This window comes from Taurulus bubalis (assembly GCF_910589615.1).
Source record: "Taurulus bubalis genome assembly, chromosome: 12".
In the NCBI taxonomy this organism is placed as follows: Eukaryota; Metazoa; Chordata; class Actinopteri; order Perciformes; family Cottidae; genus Taurulus; species Taurulus bubalis.
Window position 1 is genome coordinate 8803284 of NC_136600.1, and position 14549 is coordinate 8817832.

Below are 14549 nucleotides of genomic sequence, written 5' to 3' on the forward strand. Positions count from 1 at the left end.
TTGATCTCTTAAGAGCTGTAAAACATATTGTATCAACCATCCAAGAATATTTTACAAATGACATTTAGATCAAACGGCACACAGTGAGATGGCAGGTGCACAGGTGAAGCTGTTGCATCCCACCTTATCACAAACATACTGCATCATAGAGGACAGAAGAAGCACAGAAGAAGATTCAGTATAGCTTACTTTAGAGGACATGCACACATGCACACACACACACACACACACACGCACGCACACGCACACACACACACACATGGCCAGCTGGTTGTATTCCAAAACCACTCTTAGCCTCCTTAAATCACCAAGGTAAAGTGTTAGTAGAGGCAGAACAAAATGAAATGAAAATAAACATGGCAGAGCAACGTTTACAGCCCAGAACTCGGTATCACTCCCCTCGGTGGAAAACACACCATAAATTACCACAGATCATTTTGTGGAATTTCGACAAAAAAATTGTTCCGCGCTCCAACAAAAAAATTGGGCACTTGATTTATGTCAGCATTAATTGTGCGTGCATGTGAGCGAGTGGGGGTGATTTGTGTGTGTGCCTGCTGGGTGTCCTTGTGTGCATCCATTTGTTTATGTGCCTTGCCTGTGTGTGTGTGTGTGTGTGTGTGTGTGTGTGTGTGTGTGTGTGTGTGTGTGTGTGTGTGTGTGTGTGTGTGTGTGTGTGTGTGTGTAAGAGAGTGAGGGAGGGAGGGAGAGAGACGTTGGTTTTAGCCGTGGAGAGTAACAACGCTGTGGTTTTGCACCATATGATCTGTATATTTCTTGCTCTGTAGGCAGCTGGACCACGTCCACCGCTCATGACAACAACAAAATGTTCCATATGAATCCCGCTGCTCACTGACAACGTCCATCTGTACAGGTTTGTAAAGTATATATCCTTTGACATGTACTGGTCTGGAGCCAACATAAAAGGGACAAGGCAAAATCATCAATGTCAAGGTAGTATCCAAGAGACAATAAAAAGTAGAACAGCAATGGATCTCTTTGCTCAGACGAAAGCTCCTGTTTGGTGCAGTCCGGATGCTCGTGATATACTGTACACCGAAGATTGAGCTTTGCAACAATTAACCCTTCACCAACCAATCCTCACACATGCTACCTCATTATTCTGTTGTATTAGTCTGTTCACTTGTTACTCCCTAACTTTTGTTCTGTTCGAAATCCCATACTAACGCGCTGCACACTATTTAATCATTCATTATATACCGTGCCATACTCACAAATGCTTGCTCATCAAGAATCAAGAACACTTACAAGCATTTCTCAGACACAAAATCCACATACCCTGCAGTTAGAACACACCACATACTAATTTTTTTAATTGTTTTTATACTTATTGTAGTATGTTAGTGTATTTTGAGAAGAACCTTTGTGTGTCTGTGATTGGGCAGCTAAAGCTTAAAACAACAATCCTGATAACAATAGATTTATGCACCAATGCTACAATGAGCGATCCCTTTGACATTTACACTTCTGATCCATTGTTAATATAACATATATAGAATAGTGCAGCTATAAGATTTACATTTGGTAAAAGCATGAACTACAAAGTGTGACGGTTACAGTTGCTCACCGAGACCAAAAGGCTTTCAATGTGCGGTTGTGGACAATGTGATGCAGAGTAAAGCAGTAGCATAAACCCTTCAGCCAAAAATATTGTTCTATCTGAATATGATGAGAAAATTGTCTGGGCCCTTCAGTAGCAGTTACAGCTGTGAGCCTGTGTTCAATAATCGTAGCTTTGCACATCTGGACAGAGCAATTTTTTCCCAATCTTTTCTTACTGGACTAAATTGCTCCATCTCACTGAATTGGAAAAAGGGGCGAAATGAAATTGTCAAGGCCTTGTCTTCGTTCTCAGTTCAACTGATGTTTGGGCTCCGCCTCGACCTTGGTCTGTGTGTTTGGGGTCACTGCCTTGTTGGATGATTGATTCTCTGCAGCAGGTTTTACTCCAGAATTCCCAGCTACAAATCTGCATTCATTTTGTTATTTAAACCTTCAGTCTTGTGTGTCAGTAAGACCAAACTCTTGGTTTCATTGCCTCCCAGCATGAGAAAATGTGCACTATTAAACTATTGTGAAGCCTCGTCATCCTGAATAAATGTATTTCTAAACTATAGGAAGTGAACCTAAAATACATATTTTTATGAACCCTTACTAAGAGGTATATAAATAAGCCAAACTGTGAGCAAAATCTCCTGAAGATCTGCACCATATTGTGGAGCTCAAAGGCATGAGGCCGGTGTCCCAGTTTCTCCCAGAGTTTATTTGTGCAAAGCTCTTGTGGCCTGGGTAGCAAATCAGAATCTCCTGTTTTTAAGTATAGAACTGAATTGGTATGGGCATCTTGGCTTAATGTTTCTTTTTTTTTTATATAATGTGAGCCGGATTGTACACTGGCAGTGGCTCAAATGGAAAAAGGGGCATCAGTCACTGGAGTGTGGTCGGAAATTTCACATACAGGACAGTCTGCAAATTCTGGGTGACTTAGTGTTCTTCTCTCAGCTGTACTGGTCATTTTACAGGACCAAGAACACTTGAGTCGTGGATCAGTTGTCCCTGTGGAGAGGTTACATTTCCTTGGTATTGGAGTGTTAACCTGGCTGCCAGCCATTCACTCTTTAGCTCGTCCAGATTCCTGTGTGCATTTATTTGAGATACATTTGTCATGGACACAAACTAAGAGGGATTTGTTTGGTCATGATGCTGAGCCAACAGGTAAGGAAGGGTCAGGTTAGTAAAGTATCTCCTTTCATAGTTTGTGATTTAATATTAAATTGCTGGGAATGTGCTCAAGCTGTGTGTTCTGGATCTGAAGGCCCTAAGCTGTACCACTATATCACCAAATGTTTGAGAAAGCCTTCCACAAATGTAACATAGTATATCACAAGGTTGAAGCCAGGTTGAGATTGTGCAACATTCATTTTCTGAAAGATATATGAAGTTACTGGCAATACCACAAATGTTGAAAAGAAAATGCAGATACTTGTGCACTGGTTAAGTACTTTATTTGCCCCTCTGTATACATTGACATATACATTTCCTCTGGAATCATGACACACTGAAAGAGTCTCACAGTATTTCAGTCAACATGAAACATGATATCATTGAGAAGCTACTCAAGACTGAGATTTATTTGAAAAGTTAAATCCCCTGCATCATTAACCTAAAGCGCAGTTGTCTGAAAGTAACAAACAGAGTCAACTGATCCAAAGAAGATACACTAATACAAATAAATACATTTGCACTTGTAATTACTCCAGATAAATCCTAATTCAAAGAGCAAGAAGGTGCAGTAGTCCACCTTAACAAAGAGGATACGAAATATATTCACACATGTGATTGGGAAATCCAGAATGACCATTCATTTATGATCCTGCACTGAGAAAGTCGGCAGCTGCCAGATATTTGACCTGGTGTTGTTGTGTGTTTACTTTGCTAAGCTCAGAAGATGTGCTGTATGTGAGGAAGAAGCTTCACCAGATGAGCCGCAAGTGAAAGTGCAGGAAACACCCTGTGGAATGTGGGTGCCATGTCTTTGTTGCCACTTCCACGAGCAGTTTACCCAGGCAGGGTGTTGTGGTCAGGGCGGAGGTCAGAGCACACTGGGCTTCCCTAAAGAGGAGCAACTCTGGCTGAGAAAAGAGAGGACAACCCCCAAAGGCTCATGCGTGATGTTGGTATATCCTCTGCTTCTGCAATGTAATTGTTTTACATAGTTTAAGACCGACGGCTAACACATTTGTAATCCATTTTTTCCTGATAATCAGACTGGACAGCCATCATCTAATCTGTGGTGTCAGGATCCAGGCCGACCTCACGTTGCCCAGTTTGTCCTTCACGAAACAACAAGGAGTTTAAACTTTTCAATGTTTCCTAAGATGCTTACAGTAAATGGATTAGTCTCGTTGTGTTATTGCAACACTTCCTCATCCCTCAACCACAGAATAGGTCGTTTGAGAGTGAACGTGCGCAAGTAAGTTAAAATAAGTCAGCATTGACACACAGGACATGAACAGCGGTCTCCTGAGTGAACATTGTGTGTGTGTTTCACACATCCATTGTGGGTCCTAATAAGCTGCTTGCACAGGCGGAGGCTGAAATACAAAATACATTTTGGTTGAAAAAAAAATAATAAAACACCCCCACTCTCTTTAGAAAGTAAGACCACTTATTTTTGACATATCAGCAGCTTTCATCGCATTCAAAAAATATTCTATTACAAATTGGGCCAAACATTGTTCTTTGTATCACTGGAGCTCCACTTGCTGTCTCTGACAGTGTACAGGACATTACGGTTCATATAGAATAATGTTGCTCCTGTGTATTTCAGCACTGCATCAGCATCAACCTCACACAGGATGGATGAGTTTGGGCACACTGTGTGCATTTACTTGACATATGATTTCATTTATTTTACAAGGCTTTTCTAAGCCACACAACATTGTCATATAGTCACTGCACAAACACACACACACACACACACACACACACACACACACACACACACACACACACACACACACACAAAGGCTCATACAAAATAAAGTTGTGGTTTAAGTGGAACGGGTTAGAGCCTCAGAACTATATTTCCCACAAGGCCTATGACACACTCCAGACTCCTGCACAGACTCAAATGACAAAAGAGACAAGACAGGAGGAGAAACAGAAGGGAAGCCAAAACCAGGCAGACATAATGAATGTTGATGCTTGCAGTAAAGACATAATGAAACATTTGGAAATACAGTGAAATCATGTAGCGAGCGGAAAGAGGTTCTGTTTACCCTTGGTACAGATTTAAAGAGAATTGACCCCAGCAGTCAAGTAGTGCAAACATGCCGTCAGATGTGGAGTGATGGGATTTCGGGGTCCCAATAAGTTATGGAATGTGCTTCTGCCACTTGACTCTGAATGGACAATAAACCAAACTTCTCCTCTATACGGACAATGAGCTTCCTTGTGAGAGAGGAAAGATGTTCAGGGAGAATGAGACGAGTCTGCCAACAGAAATAAAAGATGGAGGACATGGAACACTCTGCAAAAAATGTGGAAGCTCTCAAATAAAAGAGAGAATAATATCGCTGGGAGCCATTAATCATTCAGAAGCCTCTTTGCTACAAGAACAAATAATAATATTTCAGCCTAATAAGAGGCTCCAGTTTACAGTACTTTGCAGAATGCTCTATTTATTGTATGACAAACATGGTAAATGGTTGTTCTGCAGTAAAGACATTTAATATATCTTATATTTCTCATTAAGTCTGATCTGGCCTCAGGAAATCTGACAACAACCGAAGGGAGTAAAGTATATTCTTGGCTTTCTATGATTTCTCTTTCGCTTCACATTGTTTCTTACAGGAATTAAAACATAGATCATTGGACTTTTTATGTTCAAAAAGGTTAGACTGTCTCCCATACAATAATCCCTTTTAAAAGGTTTTTATTGGACTGTAAAACAATAAATGTTGGAACATGGAGTGAGTCAACAGAAAAGTCACTGGTGTTCTGCTCAGCTAGAGACATACATTAAATTAAAAATACTGTACCTGAGCAATAAGCTAAATTAAATCTAAATGAATCATGGTTTGGTAGTGTACTTACTAATGAAGTCAGCTAACTTTAAAGGGATAGTTCAACAGCTTTGAAAATGTTTGCTCCCTTGCCGAGAGTTAGATGATAAAACGAATACCACTCTTTGGGTCTGAGCGTGGCAACACTCGTATCATTTATCTATTCAAGACAGTGAACACAAGTGTTATAGGAAAAGTCCAACTATTCCCTTTAGCACAGAAAAACAAGGGGACTCGTTATAGGCTTATCAGTATTTTTCTTGAATATTTGGGTCTCGACCAGTTAGCATTCATGACCCTTTGCTGTAACTCATTGTCAAAAAGAAGAAAAACTGAAAAATAATGTAGTTTCACTGTTGTTGTTTTTTATGGAGGGACTTATCTGAGGTTTCACATTAAATGCTGCTAACAGTTTAAGACAACAGGCAGCTGAAGATGGAAAAAGGAAAGTGAAGGAAAGTTTCTAGTGGGATCCTTTTGGGAACAAATTGGCTGTGCTAGGGGAGTTTCTGTTAAGTGTTGGAGAGTTAAATATACTGTTTAGTGGCAACTGCAGCTGACTCGTCTTAATGGAAACAAAGTGAGGGATGCATGACAAGCTTCTTTATCAGCACAAAATATGGTTGAGACAGCATTCATTTCGACAACAAAAGACAGAACGTGCGAGTGTGCTCAAACTGTACGGCTAGGTCAGCCATCATTTCAGGGAAACTGTCGATACTTGGTTTTGTGTCTTGTGTCTTAGCAATGGCGTACAACCTCATGCAACACAAAACCTGTGTGGCATACAGGAAATAAGTCACCTTTTGATTTAAAGCTAGTCCTGATTCCTAAACCTTTAATCGTCTTGTTGTGGCCAGCAGCAATAATGTGGATATAAAGGATTTTGGATTTTCCGGATTATTGTTGTTATTCTATTTTATACAACAATTATCTTATGTTTTGTGTCTTTTGTCGTGTAAATTCCTCCACATCCTTAACATCACACAGGAATATCATGCTGCCTGTGTTGCGCCCAGAGGTGTCAAAAGTATTCACATTCATTACTCAAGTAGAAGTATAGATACTAGGGTTTAAAAATACTTCCGTAAAAGTTGAAGTATCAACTCAAGCTTTTTACTTAAGTAAAAGTATAAAAGTACTGGTTTAAAAACTACTTAAAAGTATAAAAGTAAAAGTAATGTAAGGGGAATGTTTTTTTTCCATTAAGGACAAACTCTTAAGCCTCGTCTCAGGGGCCTATAGTGCACTACCCCACCTCCCCCAAAACAATCATTTTTATAAAAGCCATAATGACTATAAGGTTTTAAAATGTTATGTTGAAAAATGTGGGATGCACTAGGCTACCCGTTTCAGCTGCATATATGCCCATTTAAAATGATCACATTTTATTACAATGCAAATACATTAAAGTACCATATGTGTACTACTGAGCATTAACATGCGTTTCATGGAGCAGAAGACATGATAACTAGTTGCCTATAAGTATTGTAATAGTGCAAAATAGGCGGCGGCGGCGACTCCGACAGAAACACTTAAAGCTGTGGTTCTCAAACTTTTTCTGTAAATAACATAATTGTGTGACTCATCTGTGCTTTTATAAATAACAGAATAAAGAAAATTGCAATCACTTTCAAGTAAATCAGATTGCCCCATCAGACAATGTTTTGTGTAAGTTCTATCTATGCAAAAGATTACTCATGTTTAGTTACTACTAAATAGCTCATTGTGGAAAACAATAAGCTTTTAATTTTTTTTGCCAAACAAAACAGAATGAGTGCAGATATGTGAACCATCACGTTGTATCAGTATTAGTGGCTGCAGTGAACTGCTTTCCTCCACACATGTTATAAACGGGGTTGTAGATTTGGCCTCTCTCAATTCATGCTCAATATTGAGCTTAGATCTGTTTTTTTATTTTGAGAAAGGCAACAGCAAGAAAAGACGAGCTCACGGAGCTCACGGCGTCGCGTCAAATCGCGCATGCGCAAGCGTAACCTGTTAACGGCGTACCGTAACCATTTACCCGCAAGTACAGGCATTTGTCCATGTATTTATTAATGACTTAGTTTTATATCCGTGTACTTTGTACTTTTGTAATATGTGAAGCCAGCAGCTCATTGTTGGTAGAAGACACGAGCACCGTGGCTCGTTTCACCAGGAGCAGGAGAGCTGCTCCGGGTTCAGAGAGCTGCTCCGGTGCGAGGAGAACTCCGCTGCTCCTCACAGGAGAGCTGCTGTTGCATCTTCACCCTGGGAGCGTTTAAAACGCAGATATAGCGGTCTACTTTTCACGCGACATATTTTTCGACGCTCTCTGTCCGCTGGTGTGTGTGCTCAGCGCTCACCTGTGTGCGCGCGCACGTATCTGTGGGCAACGGGGCGGAGAGGTTTTGTGTGTGTGTTTTTGAACGATGACAAGCTGGAGTGAAAACAAACCAAAATGAAATAGTAACAAGGCTATTTTTAAAATGTAGGGAGTAGAAAGTACAGATATTTGCGTGAAAATGTAAGGAGTAGAAGTAAAAAGTCGTCTGAAAAATAAATTCTCCAGTAAAGTATAGATACCCAAAATTTCTACTTAAGTAAGGTAACGAAGTATTTGTACTTCGTTACTTGACACCTCTGGTTGCGCCCATATGAACCACCAGGCTGCTCCTTTTGAATGTTTTTTCTTTCTAGTTCTTGTCACATCTCAAAGTGTCTCTCCTGATTGTATCACACATTTGGTGATCGGCTGCCACCTTTATAGGTGAGTAGACTTACAGTATAGTATTTTGACTGCACGTATGGACAAGTAAAATGCTTATGCCAAGTTGGATTGAATTTCAGCTTCTGCTGCAATGTATTACATCTGTTTGAAATAAAAAAATTGTTGCCACACTAAGGAAAATATTTTGCTTTGACTGATTGAATGTGATGATTGTTTCCACTCATTATTTTTGAATGTGCCTAAATCTAGCACCGAGGTAATGTAACGTTTACTTTCTACTTCTCCCCATGTGAGGTTCTACTGTTTGCCTTTACTTTTTTAAACCTTTTTATTTTTCCTAAATCCAAGGCCATATTTAATTTTGTTTCAGTTATCACCAATTACCGTACCACCCGTCAATCCCCAAATCGCCTTGCTACATTTAACAGCTATGTCTAATAGCTTAAACCAACTGTAACAAACTATCCATTCCTCCCTTTGAGGTTAGTTTCAATCTTGAAATATGAAGTTGGAACATATTTAGTGATGGAAACCGCCAGAAGTGCTAAAAATACCTCTGCCAGTCTGGTAGCCACGAGGCTCCATCACACACTCATTACCACACGACCTGAGGTTGGGAGGAGAGGAGAGAGGAGGGGATGTGGTCAGGAGAGAGAGGCATATAGTGTGTGTGTGTGTGTGTGTGTGTGTGTGTGTGTGTGTGTGTGTGTGTGTGCGTGTGCTTGTGTGCTTGTGTGTGTGTGTGTGTGTGTGTGTGTGTGTGTGTGTGTGTGTGTGTGTGTGTTGAAAGGGTTAGCAGCAAAAAGAAAGGGAGAGAGAAAGCAAGGGATGTGGTGAAAAGAGGAAAAGAGAAGTGGAGAGTGAAAGAAAGGAAGAGGGAACGAGGCATATGAGGTGTGTGTGTGTCTGTCTGTGTCTGCACAGAGTCAAGAATGGTTGTGGTCAGATACATTAGTATTATATGATATTTCCTATGGTCTCCTGGCATTTCTGAATGACGGCACATATTGCAGCCTACTGGGCTATTATTGAAATCTTGCATCACATCATTTCTGAAGAATTTGCCGTTTGTTTGTCTGGACAAAACTCTTTTTATATGACCCCCTCCTCCTCCTGATCCCTCCTTTCCTCTCCTATCCTCTGCTGTCTCTCTCGTGCTCTCCGTCCTCCACACTTCCTCGTCTCCTCGCTCGTCTGATTTATTCCCCAGTTTCTCTCCATCCGTCCGTCCGTCTGTCTGGTGTTCTCGGTTCCAGCTGCCGAGTCCCTCCAGGACCATCAATCCTTCCCCTCAACCCATACCTGGCCCTCATTCAGCGCACACGCACACATATCTACACTTGAGCAAATGCAAAGCCATGTGCACGCATGCAGACACATGTATGTAATTCCAAGAACAAGCACTATACATGAATATACACACATACACACACACACACTCCCGCATACATCAGGAAGCCAGAGGGGCAATTTGATCCTTCAGTCAACCTTGGAGTGAATCACGCAAATGAAACTTCCAGATTTGATTCAGAATCTGAAATCAAGACTCACAAGGTGATCTGTGGCTCAGCGGGCTGAGGCCGCGGGTTGGCAACGACGTGGGTTGAAGCTCGGCTCACGAGTACTCACACTGTTGATAATAGACTGTAGATATGCAGATGGCAGCATCTGGATTTGAAGGGAGAGACATATTCAGAACGTATTAAGTTACATATGGATGCACTGGGGATTTGAAGTGTAAAGTTTGCCTACATGTTGGTTTTACAAACACACAATTCAAACAATATGTGCAAGAATATGAATTTAATATTTTAAGAAATAATACAATTAGAGTTTGGATTACATTCATTTTTTACAATACATATTATGTATATAGGGTCTTAAATGTAGAGGCCCACTAATTACTGCCTCCTAAACCACAAAGTGGCCAATCAGGAACCAAACCATGTTTTTCCATTCTTAGTGAGTTATATAAGCAAATTTACATTTTCAGGTTTGTTATTGTTGGTGGTTCAGTGGGAGAACACTGCAGGCGGTCAAGGTCTGACTCTGACACAACGACCTTGTCAACCTCCGTCATACTGGAGCAGATTGATTGGTGTGGTTGATGGAGGAGGGAAGGGAAGGTGTGTGTCTAAATATGATGGAGAGCAGGGCCTCCGTGACAAATATGATTCTCTGCACGTGTTTGCCCATGGAAATCAGCTGCTTTGCTGAACATAGATCAGCTGCTACAGCAGCTGCTGTGAGCAGGCATCCCTCGTTGTGTGAATTCAAAACTCCATTCTCAGGTGACCCAAAGCAGCTTGGAGCTCATTGTGGATTTGCGATTACTTGTTGGTTGCTTCAAACGCGTTATAGCTTGAAGTGCAGAGCGCTGCTTCGAGAGCCAGACCCCCAGCTGCGTTGCACGCGCTCATTCGTTAATCCTTCTCCTCAGGAATTTAGAAGTGTGAATTATTGTGTTTGGACATTTAAACAGCCAATTAAGGGAGTTGTCTGGGTAAACAGTATCACAGGTTTTGGCCCATATACATGTCAAAGAGTGCAGAGCAGCCCAATGCAAACACATGACATCAGCATACAAAGAGAGAGAGAGACATGGACGTATAGAGACTAGTGTTGAGAGAGACTGAGAGATGAAGTGTGAGACAAGCAGGCGCAGGGAAAGAGAGGCTGCAACAATAAATAGACCGAATTAAGTGAAAGAGACAGTAAGAAAAAAGTGAATTTGAAAACAATGGGAAAGTGTATGGATATGTTTCTTGGGTGGCCAACCACTGGACGATGTGTTTAATACACTTTACAATCCCTATTTTTTTTTGCTGGCAGATGTGATAATGATGAGAGAAAGGGAAAGATGAGGAGTGAAACAAAGGAGGGAGGTCACATGCAGGACCGGGTGTTGATGCGGAGGAGGAGAGGAGAAGAGAGAGGAGGAGAAGATGAGTAGAGTCAAGGTGTTAATATGCGTTCTGGTCTCAATATTGAAAGAAGAGACAGAAAGGCAAAAATACAGGAGAGATATACAGTATTCTATGGAGACGAAGAGGAACGAGGAGAGGATGGGAGTTGTGCATTTAGTTATTATTGAGAAGAACTTGACTTAGCAGATGTTTAAATAGTAATTCATAGTTTATTGTGTCTGTATGAGCTACGTTATTGATAGAGATTAAAGAAACCAATCCAATCCCTTTCCAGATGAAAAACAGCCCAAAATCTGTTGTGCTGTCATATATAGTCAAAGCTAGTTTGTATTCTGTAACATGTAATTTGTTTTTACAATATTTTCATATATCTTTTACTGTTTCAAACTGAAATAATTCAAACAAAAATTCTTCAGAAGAAGCTGGGTAGTATAAAGCTTTGGATATGTCCTTAAAGAACTTTTCTTCCTGCGGTGGTTTTCTTTATGGAAAAATACAGTCATACATCCTCCTTGATTTCATACACAGCATGTTATTGCATATTTTAAAAATAAAATGCATAAGGAGAAAAGCATACTTCGTGAACTAGTCATTTTGTGGAAACAGCTTATTCTAAAGAAAGACATATTTTCATTAGGACCTTTGACTTCTAGAACTATGAAGGCCCGCAGAGACAAAATAGACAAATAACTTATTGACCACTTAAATTAAAGGTTGACATATTGTTATGTTACGCAAGGTTTTGAGAGGAAAATCCGTAGTATGCATGCCTTTCATTATATACAAATCAAAGTATTTGCCTTTGTGACTACTGTGTGCTGTATTATGAATGACTTAGATGTTATTATGTATTAAAACGCCTATCAATGAATCAAGTAGTGACATGGTAATCACTGTAATTCTGCGGTGAGGAGCAGATTTTGATTGTCGGGAAAACTTTTACAGCTGTTCAAAAAGAGGTTTTAAAGAATTTGCTTTCGGCTCTGACTTAGGAGTAATGCGTTAGCTTTGGTCAACTATATTTTGACAAAAGCATATGTGTGTGTGCTGCGTCAGTTACATTTGATTTTGATTTGTAAACTACCGGCTACTTTTGGTCTAAAATTAGCTGTTGTATAGAAACAGTCATCATTTATTCTGGTAAGTGTTTGCTCATCTCTCTCTCTCTCTCTCTCACTCTCTCTCTCTCTCTCTCTCTCTCTCTCTCTCTCTCTCTCTCTGTTCCTCAAAGAAGGTTTGCTCATCTCTCCAGAGACCCACCTGATGTTTTTGACAGAAGGTGAGCAAAAGAGAAGAGACACGTTGTACTCTTGTACGAAGAATGTCACCCTTACCCTGCCATACCACGTCCTACGCACACAAACTCATCACATGTTTCTCTCTCACCCACACAGACAAACACAGAGAGAGAGAGAGAGAGAGAGAGAGATTTGTGAGCACATTCCACTGTTTTGCTTCACTCTTTAAACCTGAATGCTGACATTCACCCAAACCACTGTGCTGAATTCAAACCGCAACAAGTAGCTGAACATACTTACAAACGCACTCACCTGGAAACACAAAACATAAACTTTGTGTATGCACGTCACCTCCCCAGCTGCAAAACTAGTTAGACGTTGAACATCCTCTCAAAGTGCACACAACACATCACACGTGCACGTCTTGCCCATGCAAACACATCTTTTACGCCACAGTCAAATATTGTCGTCTGCAAGGAGGTCAAATTGTCTGATTATCAATCAACAGAGAGAAAAGGAGACTGTAAGAGAATTTGCCAATAAGATAGAGGAGGACGAAGGGAGAAACACTAAAGACACTAAACACTAAAGACAATGGAGTGAAAAGATGAAAAAGGAAAAAGATGAAGAAGAAATTGAGAAATAAAGTGTTTTGTATAGCGAACTATGTTCTGTCATTTAAAAGAACCAATCTTGCATTGCACTCCTTAAACATTGTCAGACTCACTATGGACGGTTGCAACTTGACCACAGACAGTTCAGGCTGAGATTTCGGGTTATGCTATTAGTGGCTTATGTAGCCTCGTGCTGCTAAAGCCTCAAACGGAGATGAGGAGCGGGCCGCAGATGTCTGGAAAACTCACTTCCTTTTAACTCCTTACCCCCAGATTTCTTTTATTTTCAAACTTGACATTGACTTAAGTGCCATTACATTTATCATATTTGCGCCGCTCCCTCAGCAGCCACAAAAGGCTTTAAACAACTTATTTTCACATCTGCTGTAGCTTCTCCTCAAGACCTGTATGCCGGTTTTGATGTGTAAAATTGATGGAGCTCCCCTTTAATTATCAGTCAACTCAGATCACCTCAATTTCCATCAATATCCTCATCTCTTGGTGCAACGTTCTTATATATTACGCAATAAAATGCTTGCAGCAAAAGTGAAAATATTTAATCACAGAATTATTCTTTTAATAATAATATACAATCCTATTTTTGAGGGGCTGAAACATAGTGTTGTTTACAGGGGAGAAGGCACTTGCTGCTTGTTTCTTAAACCTGTATCCAACCAGTTACTGTCATGCAGATAGACTTCCTCCGCAGAATAAACTACCTTAACATAACAAACCTCATGCAGGGCTAGCAGCACAGTGCAGCTCCTTCAGTAGCCGGCTGCTTCACCCACGCTGTGTGAAGGAGAGACGCCGCGGGTCTTTCCTTCCTGCTGCTGTCAGACTGCACCACCAACACTGCTCCCAGTAGACATCACATACCAAAAACCCACAAATTCCTCATTAATTTATTCATTCATGTGCAATATCGAGCTGATGTAACCACTGCGCAATATCAACATTATATATTAACTGCCTCATATGGGCAATAATGTGAACACAACCATTCAGTAGTATTATATCATGTTTTAGGACATGATTTATTTTGTTGTTTGTATGTGTTTTTACTGTGTGATTATTTATTTATATGTTCTTTATTTATTTATGATCTGTTTTGTTCTCTTTTTTTAATTTCATTTTTGCACTTTCCTCTCTACTGCTTATCTTGTCTTTGCACATCGTATATGACTGATTAATTGCCCATTCAAGTATATTTATAACAGTATAACAGGTTGCCAGGATCTCGATACATTGCAGGTATACGTGGAATTTGAGAGCATTATACTACACAATAGCTTGTTTGCTCCCATAGTAAAATCACAGCCGAAGTAAGTTACGGTTACGGCTGAGGCTAATTTTAGTTATACAGGCCGTCTATCTTTCAAAAAGACGATGTAAGACGGACTTCATAGAGCCAACGGTGTTTGTAGGAAGCTGCCAAATCCATGGATTTCAGATCAGGTTAACAGACA